At 42.6% G+C, this 19646-nt stretch overlaps 2 protein-coding genes across 5 annotated transcripts in view; one reads left to right on the top strand and one right to left on the bottom strand.

Moving 5' to 3' along the window:
• LOC107226809 (neuropeptide CCHamide-1 receptor-like) overlaps positions 1-19646 on the bottom strand; it is a 68973-nt gene that overhangs the window by 24565 nt on the left and 24762 nt on the right. The gene's annotated exons all lie outside the window — the stretch shown is intronic.
• Positions 5861-19646, top strand: part of LOC107226787 (neuropeptide CCHamide-2 receptor-like) — a 106937-nt gene continuing 93151 nt past the window's right edge. Inside the window, exon 1 of the mRNA XM_046746562.1 lies at positions 5861-5972. The gene's annotated coding sequence lies outside the window, so the exon portion shown is untranslated. The remainder of the gene's footprint in view (positions 5973-19646) is intronic.

Below are 19646 nucleotides of genomic sequence, written 5' to 3'. Positions count from 1 at the left end.
TCTTAAAACAAATTCAAATGCAGGCATTTTTCTATGTATAAAAATTCGACTGCTTGACGGGACGTGTTGGAATTATCGGGAAAATTCGGGGATTTGGCCAGATCTTTCTTCTATACACGAGTATGTCGATTACTTTGGGGGTTGAGCGCGAACAAATTTCGACATGGCTAAAATAAGAACCACCCTAATACTCACTACTCACCGCAATGAAAGTGGATGAAAAATTAGGAGGAGGAGAACGGGAGGACTTTTTTCAGACGCGGACGTGTTCAAGGGGGTGAAATTCGGTACCAGTGAAACGGCCCTGCGGACGGGCTTGGCTCGAGAAATCCGCTCAAATTGTGCATGACGCAGGGATTCGGGCTGGGACTCTTTCTCCATGTGCAGGATCGTCTGTTTCAACTGCAACTCATTTCAGCCTCGTTAGCAAAATTCGTTAATGCGGCCTTTGTAACCTCAGCATCGACTTTGAAGACGAGCTTGCAAGTTCTTCTCATTAGTTAGGCAAATCCGCAAGCCGTATATCCGTTACAAACATGGAAACTACACAATTATTCGTTTTCCACTAAAGGAAAGGGGCCGGTTTCGACGGTGACAATAATTTTATTAACAACAGAAGCTCAGATATGTTAATTCCGGAAGTCTGTAATTATTGCGGTCATCGCGAGAGGAGTTCTTGAACAGGCCCTTGCTTTGTTCGTCGTTAAAATGATCTTGCTGAAATTTCATTCGGCGTGTCGGGTTTCCGGGCAGCTGCTCGATCATGCTGCCGCGGAAAGTGAAGTCGGAGCATCTCGTACGGGGTGGAGTTGTAATTTTCCGGGTGATATAGGTACCCCCGAGACGAAGGTGGCTCTGACACTCACCGACAACTTGATACCGTTGTTCTTCTTCAACTTCAGGACACGTTAACGATACGACAGAGATGAATCTGAGAAGCCTACGGCTTCCGGTTCGGTGAACAATGTGCTTCGCAGTTCGGAATGACTTGCCGATTGTACGGAGAGACGATACCGATACCGCATCGATCCGCCTCTCGGGGAATTACGCGAGTTGAAAACTTACTACGAGATAAGGTTGCACACTTGAAAATTTTCCCAATTAAATTCTCACCGTCTCTCCTTCTCTCCCTTGAGGGAGAATCGAGGAAGAACAATAGCAGCTGCGAAGTGAATGTGTTTGAATTTCTAATCAGATTCTCCGATGGGACTTTTCGCAGATAATAACGATTTCCCCGCTTCTTGGTTCAAAGCTTTAAATTCGCAGCTCTGAGTTTTAATATCGCCGAGTCGATATTTCAGTATCAGATATTATCCAACGTCTGGAATACCTCGGAAATATTCGAAGATATTCTCAGAAATTCCGGGGATGATTATTCGAGGGGTTGGCGCAGCTTTCTCAAAGCTGTTTACCGGGTCTGCGACGGTAAAATTTCGTGTAAATATGACGGCGTGTAGCGTGGCTGCGGTGGGAGAAAAAAAAAAAACATCCGGTGACCCACCGTGGTAAACAAAAAGTCGTGTCATGCTGGGAAATGAGCCAATAAATATTTAAAGCCACTCATGTAAGGCAGAGGCGTAAAATTACGTTGGAACTTCGTCCAAATACTTCCGTAGCCTCTGATTCATTTTCAGTGGTTCCTTCGTCTATCCACCTTTCCTCGCCTTTCTCCGCCTCTCTCCGCTACCCTCTGTCTTCTTCCACATGCATAATTTACCATTTTATATATTTCACTTTATTATTCTATATTTTTCCCCCCCTTGACGCATCACGTGACAGGCTCGCTAAAGGTCCTTATCAGCCTCGTGTGGGAATCGTGGCGCCCCACAGCTATTAATCAAGCGACGAGCGAGTGGAAATGAGCAAGGACAAGAGATAGGTGTAATGCACATGCTGTAAATTCCCGCGATACATACTTGCCGGAGTTTTCTCCCGGCGCAGATTCGAAGCGCAATTTTTTATGTCTTTGAGCTAAAAGGCAGACGACGCCGAACTCCCGCGATGTGTAATGGCTGTACGGGCTGGTAGGATGTAATTGATTTTTGCAGCAAGGAACCAGAGGGAAAAGTAGAAAAGGGAATAAAAAATACCGCCACGTTATAAACTGAAAATTTGCTACGCCGCCGAAGCTTTCAGGGCGCTCTATTATACTTAAAAAGGTCATTTTAAACGCACTGGGTAGTGGTGCCTGCAGAAACCGTGCTTCGGACGAGAGACGCTGCACTGTATACATTTGTTTTTTTTTTTTTTTTCAAAATAATGTCAAAGCATATTGTACAAAGCTTTTTTCGCTTGACGCACAATACGAGGAAAGAGCTAAAATTGGTTAGATTTATCTTTTTAGCTTGAGTCATTTGCAAATATCGCCGTTTATCTTGCAGCTGTTTGTTAGAACGATCGGCGTAAGAAGTTTAGGTTTTCAAAATCTAACGTGAACCTGCACTCCTCTGCTGGAATATGATTAATGTAAGGGGAAAATCGCGGGGTGATAACCGGGACGGAAAAACCCGTTAATTGAAAATCTTGAGAAGAGAATATTAAGCTGAAAAGTTTTTGCACATCTAGTTTCACGGTTAGGTGACAAAGAACTCTGCACTATACTTCTTGCAAAAAGTGAAATTTTACGATCACTCTTCACAGTTTACATCGCCACCCACCCACTTTGCACAGCTATGAGGCACGTCGTTGGGATCATGACAAAAAGTTTGGCGAAATTCTCTGCGTAGGTCGGATTAGGTGTCAAATAGTCTAAGTTCAGCTCTACCCAATTAGGTTTGCCCGGTCCCACCTTCTATAATTAACAAGTTTATTTCGCCGCATGTTTGCTGCACTCGGTGCAAAAAACATGCTTTGATGTTGAAGTATCATAAATTTTTTGTCACATGTTCAAACTGACTCAATCGACTCGCCAAAAACTTTCGCCCACTTTCATGTCTGTGCACTAAATTTGGATCCATCGCCGAAAGAGAGCCACGTTATTCGATAATGGAAAGCCCGTCGTAGCTTTCAAAAAGTTCAAGGCCGTCAGGATCGTTCCGAATTTCAAATTCCGCGTGAGATTTTTAGCTGATATACATACTCATGTAGGCGATGACTTGGGCACCGTATAAAATTTGTGTTATATCGGTCCGACGGAGTTTTCGTTTTCAGGTTATTGCCAACGGCATGAAACATTAACCCACGAGACTGCAGAGGAGGGTACGAATTATTTGGAAAAAAGATAAAGAAGCGAGAATTTCAGGGAGATTGGAAGGGAAGAGAAACATACATTGTTTCCAGTTCTGCTCCCGAAAAGTCTTTCCAGCCTCGTGGGAATGAAACATTTCAATTACCAGAAAGATCAACCCGAATCAGACAGACGTACTTTCATATCTCCAATGCATCAAAGCCAAATGCGGGCTCGGAATTTGCGCACCCTGCTTCTGTCAGTGTAGAGCGATTAATTTCCACTCCATACACCGCCCGAGCCTATACGAGTAAGTAACCCGGGAGCTTTCGCTTTCGCGAGCTTTTTTTCCCTCTCCCGTGGTTAGGTAAAACTCCATGGTTTGATAGCCTGCAGTCGTATTTTTGACATAAATAAATGCCCATCCGACGTAGACGGAAAACTTGAAGAAAAAGACGAAAATAATTCCGTAGGGCGTAAAAAATGTCTTGGTGAGTAATCTGTAAGAACTCCGGTATCTCGTTGCTGCACCGTTGCCGTTGTTGCCGTTTCACGTATCTGAAGTTACTAAAAGTTTTGCACCATTAGAATAACTCGAGAAGTTGACTTTAACAAAATCTGAGATTAGTAACGGTTTCTTGAATTTCAGGCAATTCTCTAAATTTGCAAATTAACGATTTCTTTTAAAGTTGCATCGGTACAATAACGTTACAAACTTCAGCCTGATGCCGTCTTGCAAGAATCCTTCTGCTTTTTTCACGCGGGTTTGTGAAACTGATCGTTAACTATACACTCGTTGAGTCACAAAGTTCACTTGGCTGTTTTTTTTATCATCGCGTAATTCCCGTCAATATTTTCGACGATGCTGAGACTCCACGGATAAGGGAACCGTATAATACTCTACCTTCAAATTGCGTGGAAAATGTCATGTGAACAGAGCGGGTTTTTCCGTTTGGAGGGTTTGACTCGCAGCCCATTTCCTTAAAGAAAAACCCGTGAGAACCAAACTTGTGTGAGAAGACACGGTGGGTTAAAATTTGCTTCTTGGCACAAGGCCGAATGCATACGGCGTTGCATTTTGCATCCATTTACCGGAAAGAATTTTCCTCAAAGCTACTTGCTGTTGCGAGTCTAGAAGGATGAGGCTGAAAATTGTTTTGCAATTTTATTCGCAATTTATTTACAAAAAGCGTCACTTTCATTCTATTTTCTTTTGCCTCGCTGTCGTTCCCGGCTTGATAAATCAACGCGAAGTTTTCAGCGTGCTTTTTGTGCGAACTTGACGATTGTTTGACACGATTTCACTTCCCGATTTCACTCAACTCGATCAGTTCTTAAAGAGTTCTTTTTAGATCACGCGAGATAGAACGCAGGAATACATTTTGAATATTGCAGAGTATTGCCGTGAACTGATTTCGCCTTGCCAACGAGAACTTATCACACATTGGATAAGTGAATTTATACCCACATTTATATCCAATCGCGGGATGAAAATCGAGCATTAAATTTTGGTTCAGATAGAACAGCAGCGGAAACTTATCACTCGGCAATTAAATACCTCGTGGTTGAAACGTGTGTTTGCAGCACGTGTTTTACAAGCCGATCGATGAAGCTTTATTTTTAGACGATCTTTGAAAATGGCGCAGCTAGCCGAAATAACCAACAATCACTGAACTGAAAGCTTTAGCCGAATACTTCGGTAACGTGGTGAAAAAAAATTGATCGTGCCGTGACTGCGGCTTTAAGCTTGTAGAAAATTGAGTTTCGATAGCGTGGCGTAATAGCTGCTGTTGGCGGTACCGGAATAGAACGACGGTTACGGTTACGGCGTGAAAGCTCAACTCGAACTTCGTCAGTCAGCCGGGAATTATTACACGAGTTATGATACCCGGGGCAAGTTTAAATTGAGCTTTGGCAGTTGCGTTCGCAATTCTGGAAGGGAGGATACGACGGTGCGAATTTGTTTGCGTGCAAAATCGTTGTGTACAATTTGCTAGCACGGTATTAATTAATTTAGCACACGTTTTCCCCTCACCGTACAAGGGTCGAAATGAATTTCATTGAGGGACAATGCGCACGGTATTCGAAAAAATGTAAAATCTCAACGTGTAGCATAAAACAGCGTGGTTTAGGATACGATTCGTTTGAATTAATTGCGTGGGTGTTTGCTGTTAAAAAGAACCGCGGTTTAATCGCTGCTGAAATGAAAAAATTATAACAGGAAAAAGCAAAATTACAAACATGATAAAGTATAAAGTCATGGACGAACTTTGGATAAAATCCCGAACACGTGAAATGGAAAATACTTGATGGAGATTTGATCGTTTTATCATCACACGAATTTCATTTATATCGGCATGCATGTTGTACAACGTTTGTGTAAAAACGCGAACGCGCGGCAATGACCGATTAATTAGGCTGACTGTGCAACTATTTAATATTCATTAACGGAGTGTAAACGCCAAAACAACTCGTAATATGCATTATTATACACACTGGCGTAATTAAGATAAGTGGCGATAAAAATTATCACCTTGATCGCACATGCATGCACGGGGTTTGTGAATATAATTTGCGATCAAATATGCATATCGGTTGTTAAAACAGTGACGGATGCACGCGTCTTGCAGCAAGACAATTATTACCTCTTTCATCGATCTCTCCATCTTTCAATTCTCATCTCGACAGGATTCAGCGACTCTAAAAATAAACAGGCTGAAAATTGTTCACCCGTTTTCTCCGCAGAGCAATAAAAAGCACGATAAAAATAGCACCGCCAAAGCTATTCGCCAGTAATACTCTTACGGTACGTATACATCATTTTTTAATACCGCGGGCTGGATGATTTATTGGACTCCTCTGATGATCGTCGGACAATGATAACAAGCGTAACGATAATACGTGACAAGCTTCGACGCGCTCCTCGATTCTTCGAGCTTGCAGCCGACTATAAAGCTCGCAAACTCACCAAACGGTTCGAGGAACGTGCTTCGGCAAGAATTTCCGCTTCCGGAAAAGCGGAAGTTTGACGGTGTTCTCGGAGTCCTGCCACAGACGCGAACATCGGCGATATCCTGCGTTGGTAAAACTGCGGCAGGACGTATAAAACGTGGAGGAGAAATTGGAATTGAAATTGAAATAAGGAAATCCCTTGGATATACTCGCGTGCAGACTACAGTACGTAATTTTTCCCTTCTCAATTTCACAGTCAGAGGAAGATCTCGAGGATTAATGTCCGGTTCTCAGTCTCTCGAAAGCGGACAACAATGATATCCGCCTGGCTATAAATAAAATCTGAATCTGCTCGCAGCAGGCTATTCTTTCGAGATGGGGATGACTTACCGCAAACCGTGGGAAGGAAATCACGCGAGATTTAATAAAGTCGGCTTCACGGCTTGTACATACATATCGTAAGCAGGCTTATCGAGGGTGTCGAGCCGTGATAAAAATCTGTCTTCAAGTCTTTCTTTTACGGAGACCGCGGTGAAATCGTGGACAGAGGTTCGCTTCAGGCGCGTTAATTTTCAGCAATAATCGGGTGATACAGAGTTCCAAAATCGCCGAGGATCCTCTCGTAATTACCGGTGTATTTGAGTAATTACCGGAGCTACCGGATTGAGGGCTCGATACAGATACTGTAATAATCCCGGATCCCGTGCGTATAATCCTCGGCCGAAACCACAGCAGTTTCATTTATTTACAGGTGATAATTCACTCGAGCTACGGAAGTGACGGGGTAATTTTACTGCTCAGGATCTTCGGGCTGCTGCGCGAGCTTTCGCTTTTCCGACGATACAACAATATGAGCTTTAGGTATATACGCTACCCGCTGTCTCATAACTCGAAATTATGTCGTCGGAATTTTAAACTTCGAGTAGGTATGACGTCAATCCTGAATCAGTGGAAAGGCATTCAGCCACCTTCTCAAGGTTTGAGTAAAATTTCCTATTATTTCATATCGTTTTAACAATTTGCTTACGTAACTCAAGCGTCCTGTCCGATACAAAGTGCAACGGTATAGATTCCGGTGATCGATATTAAATATTTGGCTGAAAATATACCCGCGAAATGAATATGTCCTGTCGCAAATACAAATCCATTATTTCAAAGCGTAGGAGGAATGGAATTCGATACGCGCACCTGCACTTCGGTTTCTATCGATAAATAATGTAGCTGGATTCTAGGTCGTTTCTCTATGGCAAACAAATAACAGAATTTCACGATTTTTACTCGACTATAAAATATTATTGTATAATTTTTATTATATATTTACCATTGTAAGCTGCCCAAGAATGAGCTCAATTTTTTGTTGTACTGCGAGTCGAAGAGATGGAATGACGGAGTCCTTACGATGAAAGGGGCGGGATTCGAAAACGCCGGGTGGAAAAAGCCGCACCGAGGCTTGAATGGCTCGGGGGTAAATTATTTCACGCTTTCGATGGTATTCCTGCTAATCGACGAGGGTTGAATTACAACATGAATTTCTTTTACTGACGATAAATACCTGGTATACTCAATGCGGGATATACCTAATCACTTTCCCAATAATCCGATATCGCTTCGGAATAGCGATTTTTTGCTCCCATTGCCGTTGATTTCCATGTGAATATATCCCCCTTTCAAATTTCATGCACCGTGGTGATAATTATTCGATACTAATTTTCAATTCAATTCTGCCCTTCAAGGACCTCGGTTTATAATCGAGTTGGAAAATTTTTTCTTTAATCTGCAACAACGGTGCGTGGGTTGGAAATAAAAACAGTTAGTCAAAAGAAAACCCGCACGTCAGGATTTCGACGAGTTGCAAATGAAACTCGTCGCTGCAACGCGCATTGGAATTGAAGGAATGCCGGTGGTTGCGAAGGTAATCGAGCGAATGAATCCCAATGCCGTACGCACGGGTGGGAGTTTCATGTTTGACGAGATTCCAGGGTGTAGTGCGATTTGGCGAAACAAGCAAACGCAATGCGGTGGAATTACTCCGCCGTGCAGGGTCTCGTCAAGGTTTTTGAAAAGGAAGGAAAGAAAAAAGTATCGACACGTATCGTAACATGACGTATCGCAAAATGGAAAATTACATTCAATTTCTGTCTGTCAGATTGGTCAGCAACTGAAAACCGCCGGGCAATTTACGCGTAAACGAAGAAAACACGTGTCGTGTTATTCAAACTTTTGAACAGCCACATTGCACGGCTGCTAATGGAAGCTGGTTTTAATTTTAACCAGGGTGTTTGTAATATTAATTCTACTTTCTGCGATGCACGTGACGCCTTAAGCTTGGAACAGACACGTCGTCCGGACTTGAATTTTACACCGTGTAATCCTTGATATCGCCTAGAGAGACTTTTCTAATTTGTTACAGTAGAAATTTGATACCCTTAATTAGCAACAGTGGTGAAGTCCATTGGCCGCGTACGTGCGAACGGTATAACGGATAACCGGGTGTTCCGTTAATGAAAATTTATCGTCAAATATTTGATCCGCTAAAGCGCTTCTGTCGTCGAACTGCGGCATTCGACGCTGTGCAAATGATCAATTATTGTCGTTGTTATACATGGAAAATGTTTTTAAACCCGTGAAATTAAGAGTTAATACCTGTTAATTCCGCCGATAAAAGATCCACGACGTTCGTTTTCGTACCGCTCTTATCCACCCCAATCTTTTATTGCTCGGCGCTCGTCTGAGGTGAGTATTTTTGACCTGCTAAAAGAATTATAGGCGAATTTCTCACTCGGCGGGTAGAAAAGCCTATTAAATAATTACGGGGGGTTAAAATCCAATTTAGCCGTAGGGCTCGCGACAGAGGTGATATAACGTGAGGAAAATCGCCCGTCTTGAGAAACTTTAACCTTCCCCGTGATAACCGGCGGTTCTGGTATCAAGTCCTCGATTGATATACGGCGGGATCTATCAAAGATCAGGTATCGAAATTCGGGTCTGATTTATTGCCTGGTTATAGGCAAGCACGTGTTTCAACAAAACTGTCATTATCGTACACGTAACGTGGTTTTGGGCTCTTATGACGTTGTAATTTATCAGCATGCCGGAAGACTATCAATCATAAATAATTAGATTCGGAGTTTCCTCGAAGGTCGCCGTGACCGATTTCTTCTGTGATATAAATTCTCCAACGTCTCGTTAAATATCGTTACGTCTGTGGTAAAATTTTTCCCGACGATGCTACACCGAAGCCAACGTTCGACGTTGAAAATCGTCGGGAGTTCGCCGCGTCAGACATTAAGAAAACTTATAATTAGCGGTGAGTTAGTCAATTAAACAGGTAATACCTTTTATGATTACGTATTATAACTCACGAAAATTCGTTCATCCGATAAGAATGAGTTAAGAAGTGTGTAAGGATGAAATTAGCCCACCTCCGCGAAAGGTCGCCGCGTCTGTAGAGCGTCTCATCAATTTTTTCGATTCCCTAATTTGATGAAATATTCGAACGACTGTCCCGCCAATCAAAGTGAGAATTAAATACGTGCTCGCGCAGTAAAACGAGTGAGTAAGTAAAAGTAAATTGTTTCAGCACTCGGAGGGCCGTGAAAGTTTACTTCTCTGATCACCTTCTTAACAGCTGCATCGCGATATTTTAACACCAGTTGGAACTTAAACAAATGCATCTAATTTTAAGTGTACAGATTCGTCGATATTCGGGCATCCGAAGGACAGTATTTTCACTTTTTACTTTAGCATTAAAAAAACGAACTTTATCTCCCATTTACATCGATTCGCGTCACTGACATTAATTCTTTTATCCGGGTTAGTAGACCGAAAGTTTTCATCATCCCCTCGATATTCTTACGGGGGGAATAATCGTATTTCGCGTTATGCGAGAGCAACTAAAAATTAGATATGAATCACGCGTGAGACGTGTTATATATTGCGAAGGTGCACGCGCGGAGGAATTTTCGTGAGAGAAAAATATGCGTATTACTTGTTATATTACTACTATTACGTATATATCTACGCGGGTCCAATTTGCATTTTTAACGACAATTCAGGGTTCGTATTATTTTCATTTCTTTCTTCCTCTCCGCCTTAGCGGCTCTAATTTGCCGGACTAAATACGTCCTCGCTAATTCAGCATTTACGAACCTTTTTTCCGCATCGCCGGCAGGTGATTAAGGAGCTGATTAACATGTATAACGCTGTATCCCGATAGAGCATTAAAATTGAATTAGGAATTCCGAAGCTCGGGGACCAAGTATTGGGCCCGAGAAGCGACCACATTTTGCTCTTCGGTCTCTCGGGAGTCTAGAAATCTAGGAATTCCCTTTGCGATTCGAGACGGCGATGAATTTTGTATGCTACGAACCGCAAGACGTGTCTAGCCGCCTTGCTACGTGTTGCCTAGGCCATTGTCGACCTCCTAGTTTTCCCCGAAGACTCGTAGACTGGCAACGAGGGGGAAAATTTTAACTCAGAAATTCACTGTGCGTCTGAGAAGTGATTAGTGCTTCTGCAGGCGAAACAGCTCGTGGTTTTTCAACATTTCAGGGGGTGAAGAACGCGGCCTTAACGATTGTATAAATCTTCAAGGCTGGCTGTTGGTTGGCTCGAAAACTCGATCATGTTTAGGTCGACGATGCGTGGCAGTAAAGCTGACGACTGTAACGGGCATGGATATAGATCCGAGAATTTTTCGATTTTCACCAAGTAAATTAACGTCCGATCATCGTGGGAATTTGAAATAGCTTACAGAGCGGGTAAATATTTTAAGCGAGCATCCGACGTGGGATTTATAAAGTAGATTTGCGGATTTCCGAAGCGTCTGCTGTAAGCCGAACGGTCCATTCCGGAAGTCAGTTGTGTGTATACATATTTCGTTCAAAGTGGTTGCTACTTAAATAAGCTCGGCAACGTGAAGCGGGGCGAAATAGATCATCGCGATAAATTTCAACAGATCTCAATCTTGCCGTAGTAGATAAGATACTCGACGCCTGAGAAGAGCTGGGGGAAATTAACCGCGTATTAACTCTCTTTCGATTTTCAATAGCAAACAAACGTGGCTTCTTCGGCGAAGTGAATCTCTATGTTATATGCATGTTTTGCAATTTCACTTCGCATTTCATTTCGCAATTACGCAGCAGTGAAAGCGATCGATTCTCTTTTCTTACCCGGTTTCAAAGAGATTCCTGCAGACTTCTCCGAAGGCTCAAGGCTCAACGCTCCATCATCGGCATCTTAGAGTTTATTTTTCAGACAAGATGGCTGAAATTTTGAGAACAGTGGATTCCGAGAATGGGGACTAAGCATATGCCAGTCGTATTTTGGGCTGCACCTAATTAGCTTGATAAAGATGCAGGTAGACACGAGAAATGGTTTCGGCTACGTCTTTACTCTAACATGGAAATTAGAACCTCACTGAAATCTGATATCTAACATTGACGTCTAAGTCGGTTCCAGAAACAGGAGAAAGGCAGATTTCAAGCACGTCTACTAAACTTTGACTTGATAATACAGCTCTTAGCCTCGAGACGGTATTCTCGTTATTTGTATTTTTTTCTTCTTCAAGCTTCGCATGAATTATTATGCAACGTAAAGTCCTAACAATATGTCCTCCGTTTGCGGTTTCGTAACCTGTGATTGCAGAATCCGCTGCATCGATTCTCACCGTTACGTAATTCGTGGGGTAAATCGTGATGGAACTTTTGTGAAACGGAGTGATTTTGAGGCAGCTCGTAGGATACGCAATCAAAACGAGCTATCATGCGTGAAAATGAGGACGGTGATCGTTAAAGCGAATGTATCGCGTACTAGTTCGGCTGTTATGCGAAGCATCTGTGCTTCTACGTAGATACGTGGAACTGGTAAATTTCTTCGCAATATCTCAGGGTGGAAATCTCGTTATCGGATGTCTGCTGCTTCGGGGTCGATTACACGCGGAAACGGATGAACGCGTCACCGTATTAGATTGACAACGAGTTGAAGAGGATATACATATCGTCTAACCCTCGTTAGTCTCAATCCAGTCCCCGAAATTTGTCTGCAATGCAAATTTGCTAACCGCTGATTCCGCGGTTTGAATACACCGCGATTCAATATCTAGGTTCCTCTCTAAGGCGCCCGATCAGCATTGACGCGTTCAATCGTTTCATAGGAAATACGAAGCGAGCGAGAAGCCTCGTCGGTTCGTTTCGAAGTATTTCCGTCGCGTGACCGAGATAAACGCACCTCATGGACGATATGGAGAGAAAAATATTTCTCAGCTTTTATAAAAAGGAATTCGGTTCCCGCCCGCAGAGAATTTACTCCCATATTTTGGTCTGAAGGAGGGTCGTGCACGTGGATTCTAATCCGGCGACAAGGAAGGGGGGCCGGAGAGATGATAAGATCGACGATAAAGTGAGCGGTGGGAAATACAGTTCACGGATGGAAAAAGAGATCGAATTCTGGTAGGATCCCGTCATCCGCCCCGTGCTTACACCTCGGATAAGTCGATCGAGATTCATTCAGGGTCGGTGTTTGGGGAGGAGGTCGCAGGCTCTTCGCCGAGTCACAAGTCGACCATCTGATAGACCCTTTCATCACGTGCCAGAAATTTAGCACGCGGAAAATTAACCTCCGGTTTCTTCGACCCGATACTGTCTCCAGACGACAATGAGAATGAGATTCCGAAGGAAGATCAACCGGGTACGAAAATTGAATTCACAATACGGGAAATACGATTTAAGTCTTTGGACTTTCCGACCGTCGAAACTCGGTTTAATTATGAAAACCGAGTTTATCGCATATCCGATGCTAAATGAGGACCATCTTCTGAGGGAGAGATTGTGTGCCGCGATTTCTTTGAAAGAATATTGGCCGAATGCCACGTGAAAGCTTTTTGACAAGCACAACTTCTGTCACAGTTGGAACTGTGTAAAATTCTAGTCCTCTGAGGCCTGAAGAGACGCGTCGTTTTTTACAACCAGTCCAATGATTGGCGGTGCAGTTTGAGATAGGATAAAAAATATACGCTCTTGCGATGCATCCACGACGATTGAATCGTTCGAATGAAAATCTCGGCTTGCGAATAATTGAATAATTTTATTGTTATTACGCTAATTTTTTTTCTACGGGGATTTACTCAGGGAAACATGAACGGTATGGGTATGGATTGTCTTTTATAATATCGAGCTGCGCTTTGGGGCGCGTCGATTGGAAAAGTACTTTTATCGTACTACAAACAATGAAAGCGACGACAACCGCGTTGGGCAGTTGTGTACAAATGAAATACGCGTATGTGTTTGAAACGAGTCACTCGAAATTGGATGGTAGCGTGACGGAAGGTAGATAACGGCGAGCCTCGCTGTATTCCGTTCGCTCCGCGGCGCTTTTTTTCACCTGATACCTACGAATAAAGGTTCATTGCCCATCGTGTCTGCGAGCAGTTAGAGTGCCTGCCGGTTTCACCGATCGGGAACGAATCGACCCGTCGATCAGGTTTCGCTTATTTTTTCTCCGCTGGTGTTTTCTCAAGTTATTCGCAACCGCGATCGCTTTGCCGAACGTTGGCGTCATTCTTCGCGTGCGGGCGAAGAGAGTCATTTTCGTACTCACTCCCTTTTTACTACGAACCAACCGTTGCGGATATCGGTTTTCGGCATGCGAAGAATAGGCGCAGATTTTCAATTCGATATGTGTATATATATACAGGGTGTCTGAAGAATTCAGGACCACAAATTCCCTGAGGATCCAGGTTTTTTTGAAGCAATTTTTTGATTTTTACAGATGTATCGGAGAGATTAAACATCGCTAGTCGGTATGATGAAAAAAAAACTTTACTTGTTGGATATATGCTTTGGATAAAATTCTTTATTCTTCGATGGTTAAAAAAGATAGCATCTATTCGTAAGCTTCCTGTCTACTTAGTCGATGGTTATTTTTATTATTAAAAAAATAATCCTTGAATTACTCCAAAATTCCGCGGGAATTACAGGATATTCTAGGAGAAAAAATAAATCCCTGAGAATTCAAGGAGTTCCAAGTTTTTCTAGGTAATAGACACCCTGATACAGTAAATTGTTCAGCCATGGCTTGTGATATTTTGGTACAGTTAACGACGGTAACGAATTAGCCGTGATAAAAGCGATTAATTGAAAAATTGGTTTATTCTTCGGTGAGATAATGAATTAAACCGTGAGTTGAAAGGGTGGAGTTTGAGTGGAATATTTAATCGGATATTACATATTCAAGGCATGCCAAAGGCACGTCGAAAAAACGCGTACGAGGCGACATGTAATCGCGGTGAAAACGGATGATGAAAATTGGATTTTTTTTTTTAATTGTAACTCGTTGTTGCTTGATGAAATGATACCAGATATTTTTATTAATTTTTTTTTTTTTTTTGTATATTTGGAGAGAAAGAAAAATAACGGAATGCGTGAAAAACGACGAATGGTGGAGCTCTGTGTGCAACTAATGGTATAAAACAACGAATCATCCAGCTGACCTAGTTGTGATTTATGTGCGACACCGCGTTCTGAAGTGCACGATTATTTTTACAAGGGTTCTGTGCGGCTGGTTCTGAATATAATATGCTGCATTAGGAGGCTTATTCAGTACCTCCAGTACTCCTACTTTTGAATGTTCTATTTCAAAGAGCCTTGTTAGAATTAACCGAAATATTTTTCAGTCGCGGTATATCAAACTGTTTCGGCAACGTAGCGATGAAACAGTTCCAGTCAAAGTATCGTATCGCGCCAATTCCAGTCTCATTTCACTCGCAATGTAAAATCCTCTTCACGCCTTGAAACAGATCAGCTTTGTATTTCACGTATTGTCTACTGTCTCAAAATCATATTTGAGAATCATCCGTGTATTCCCTCGTCTTTGTAAACCTCAGTTGTCGTTTTGTTCTCTTTCGATGCAGATCGTATCGCTTCGTATCATTCGGAAGTAAACTATCTCTTATTGTTGTTTCATCGTCATCTAGTTCAATCATCATCCCGCTTCCTCGCTGTAGTCATTTCTCACCGATCCACGGATCCCACGTCAATAATCCAGATCTAGCGCTACCTCTCCAAACACAAACGAATATAATTAGTTTTAGTATCTAGCGGGCATCGTCTGCGCAATAGCATGCAAATTATTATCGCGTATGTGGACACTCGTGATTTAGTTTGCTATATGGTTATTTTGTGGATCTAACAGGGAACCTGAAAGTTTCCCATGAAACCCTTTTAACCCCTAAGGGTTAATTGCCTTCGACGATGTAGTCCTGGTCCTCATAGAGATGAATTTGCATAAAACCGCGTCCAGACCACGAATCTACCGATCTATTAACGCCGATAATTTTCTTGGGTTGCATTTAAATTCGATCCGACTGACCGACCGCAGACCCTTGCAGGACGAGTGCCTGAGATCAGTTGAAGCTCGTTACGCGCGGATTAGAAGGATCGAAAGACGATGGCCAATCGAATTGACATTCTCCAAGTCTCGTACGAAATTAATTGCGGTCGAGCGTTGATTCTACAGTCGATTAAACCCGTCTCCCTCTCCCGCCCCTCTCACTCTCTCTCTCTCTCTCTCCGAAACGTCCCGTGTATCTATCTATTTATTTATTTATCTTTCTATCTATCTATCTATCTATAACCATCTGTCTATCACGAGCGAATGGACACGTTTTGCTAATTTGAACAAGGCTTACCCTGATCCGGATATGGATACGGATATGTCTAATTCAAACAATACCTACCGTATCGAAAGACGTATAAAGTAGAATAAAAAATTACTTCGACAGCAGACGTTCGATCTGGCGGAGATTAACCGATCGGGTAAAAGCGGATCTGAAAATTTTTGCATAACATCCAGTGAATTTGTCGGCGTTTATTTATTTACTCTGACGATACCGGGCTGGGTTTTGCGGTTGGAAATAACACCTGGGCGTGTGCCCGTTTTTTATCAAGTCCTATGTGTTGGGGTATAAAGTAAGATACAGGATGTATGCATATCTGGAATCTGCAGTAACCCCCGTTTCCCGTGATTAGTCGTCCGTTTTGTGCCGCTTTGTACGCTCTTTTTGCCGCGGGAAAAATCCGCTGCACGAAAAGACTCTGCGGTGAAAAAAATCGAGCCGCAGAACGGTATTTTATTTTCTATTATTATCACGGTCCGAGGGGTTTTTTTTTAAATTGAAATTCGTCATTGGATGTACAAACAACTTCACCGACGATCAACAAAATTCAATATGCCTAATCAATCATCATTATTCGTATCTTTTACCGTAACCTCGCCCAGCTTTTAGCTAAAAAGCTTCACCGTGAACTCTTTATTCCATTCGCAAAGTTGAACGGGAATTTCGTTTCACGACTCCTCGATGATTTTGTTGGTATGACATATTTTCGGCTTGAAAAAGTGTCTAGCTTTCTCTGGAGAGCATAAATCCACCGCCTAGCCTAGCTCCGGCAATTTTTCTTTAAAATCCACCCGCGAGAGTGAGAAAACTGTACAAAACCCGAGAAACACAACATCGCCAAGGGGAAAGATTTTGCGCGGTATCTTGTTTCCTATTATATTATACGTATCATTTTCATTCTTAGCACGTAATTTATTGTCCACGAAACAAGAATGCTGATGTGATTTCACGCACGGGAAATGGGCGGCCTTTTCGACCACACGGTGAATTGTTATGAAAGAAAATGACGAAAGCCAGCGATGAGGTGGAGAAAAAAAGTGGGCTAGTTTGTCCCTAGGCTTTTTTTCCCCCTCATTGACTTGGGACTCGCGAGAAGAATAATATCCTCTCATTTCGACATAGATACACACTTACAGAGATGAATCGCCTATATATTATGCAGGAGAATAATAGGGCGGAAATTGTAGGCGCGAGGATCGGCGAGGATCGGTGGAACGCGAAACCAACTTCGGCGGTTGTGTAAGTGGCACTAATTGGAAGATTAGTATATTTACCGGAATCCACGAAACGGTCGCTTTCCACCACACCAACTGGGATAATGGAGTGCCGCAGAATCGGCGTGTTTGCTGTCACATTCAGAATCAACCCGTACAGCTTTCAGTCAATTACATGAGTAATGAACTCGCGCCCGCTGAATTTCCGAAAGGTGAAACGCGTTAATTGCTCACCTTTTCGACACGCATTTTTTTTGAAGTAGAAGTTCCTGCACCGAGGCGGCGTTCAATTTTTTCCCCAGTCAATTCAAATTACGGAAAGTGACGCGTGCCTTCCTCTCCCGAAATGCCTACAGGTATTTTAAGAGAATAGAAAAAGAGGGAGGGGGAAAACTGATGCTTGAAAAATTGCAATCATTCGAATGGTGAAACGGGTCCGGGTAGAAGCGTCTGGTTCTGATGTATGAAAAACGTTGAAAACGCTCAGCATGGCGTAAAGTTTGGATGAAAAGCGATAAAAGGAAGCGATAAAACGCATCCGTTCAAGTAGCAGTCAAACCGACCCCGCGAGAACTGAAACATCACACTTTTCACTCGGCTCTATTTTCCATCCCAGTTGGACTTGACTTATCTCTTGGACAAATTTTATCCCTACCCGGAGAAGCCCGCAAAGTGTCCTTGTGACTTTTGAAAGACCGCGCGGCGCTGGAGGTGAAAAAATACCATATCGTCGACTTCGCGAGACATTTCGAAAGAGCTGTGATCCTTTTCTAGTACGTCAATTATCTCGTCATCCTGACACATATTTTCACTTTGAAAGTGACACGAATAAGGTTTCAGAATGTCAGCTTCTACGGGAGAAAGTCTGGGCGTGAATCGGGAACACCATCATCATGAAAGCGATGTGTTTCAAGCGGGAATTTTCAGGCGTTCAAGGTAGCTTCCGTTCCGTACGAACTTCGATTTTCCCCGGAGATTTCGTCCGCATTGAAATTCCGCTTCGGTATCTCTTGTATTATATAATATGTTATGCGTACCAGAGTCGTTTTTCCGTCACTGTTTTCTTCGACAGTATGTGTATGTACAAGAAAAAGCAACGGCTGTTTCGTATTTCACACGCATCCCCTATCGCTGGTAAACAAATAAGTGAATTTGGAAGAAAATTGTGTAGCGCAGAGACGAGACTCGCTGGACTAGACAGCGAACAGACGGAGGAATTCGGTACCCTTCCATTCCTTTTTTTTTGTCGGGATTCTCTTCGTCGAGATTTCGTATTTTTTTGAAACGAATTTTTTTCTCCCCTTCCGATACGCGATTCATGGAGTAGGTAAAACCTTATCTCAAGCGAACAACGTAGACGTTCTAATATTTCACGCGAATTTGAATTCAGAATTGAAGATAATACAGCGAATTTTCACGTTTTATTATGTTGTTTATGTATTCAAACGTCGCTTTACGATCGGAGAAAGACATTCAGATGTCGGCGTGAGGTGTGTTAAAACAGCGAGAAATTATTGTTATTTCCGGTCCTCCCCCACGAATTATGAGGCTCGAACGGCGCAGCGCGTTGATCGATCTCCTTTAACTCTTTAAACGCTGTTTCAAACCTGACCACGTGGCGTGGATCTGCTCTCTCTCTTTCTCAGGAGTTCGATTTCGCTCGTCTCGTCTAAGACAGTTTCTGAAGCTTGTATCTTCACCCATCCGGAAGTCGGCAGCGGCGTTTTTTTTTTTCAGATAAAAAGCCAACGCGTGTGCGCCTTGAACCGAACACAATATCATTCCGCTCCTCGTAAAATTGGCACATGCCATAACATGTAACGCTAGTTGGTTTCGCTGCCCGTTGCGAGCTGTAAACGAAACTCTTACGAAACATTCGGAGCACCCTTCTCTTATCTATGTTCCATGAATAGCCACTGGCAGTTGGTACCGTTTTTCTCGCAGTATAGCTGATAATTTTGAGGTTCGACAAATGGGACTATCGGTCGGCTTGAGCGATGGCACGAATCCATCTTGCAAGCCTGCGACGAATTTTCTCTGCGAAATATTGCCGGGAGTAAATCACGGATTGACGGTGTAAAGGTTACACGCGTGGCCACGAATTCGTTCGATTGGAGGAAAACGTGTCACGGAGTTGAACTTGCGTTAATTGAATTTTATCAATTTATGATCCGCACGTTATTCCTTATATTCGCGAAGACGAATCTCCTATATATAGGAATAAATTTTCATTACACAAGAAGGAAATAAATTCACCCTGATTGCCGAAAGCACAACTTTTCATCAAACTTCGTTCCTCTCTCGACCTTTGCTCTGATACCGGCAGATATTTACAATTGGTTCGTTAGCTGCAAGCTTTTGAAATATAAAATTAAATCCGTCTCATTTTAATGTTAATGTAGCTATCGCGATCAGATAATTTTTAATTCTTTCCGGGAACTCTGTTTGCATAGATTTGAATATACTTTCTTTTTTCTTTTTTTTTTTTTTTTTATAAATTGCTCCTTTATTAGATAAAAAATTACCGATCCAACGAATTGTACTAATATTGTCAGCCTCGTGCCGAAAATTAATTCGCACTCAAGTAAACTTCCGCAGCTTTATTAGTATTCTATATCGATTATAACATCGCTGAAAACTG

This window comes from Neodiprion lecontei, chromosome 1 (assembly GCF_021901455.1).
Source record: "Neodiprion lecontei isolate iyNeoLeco1 chromosome 1, iyNeoLeco1.1, whole genome shotgun sequence".
NCBI lineage: Eukaryota > Metazoa > Arthropoda > Insecta > Hymenoptera > Diprionidae > Neodiprion > Neodiprion lecontei.
The sequence above is the reverse complement of the archived record's forward strand: the minus strand, read 5'-3'. Positions and strand labels throughout refer to the sequence as shown.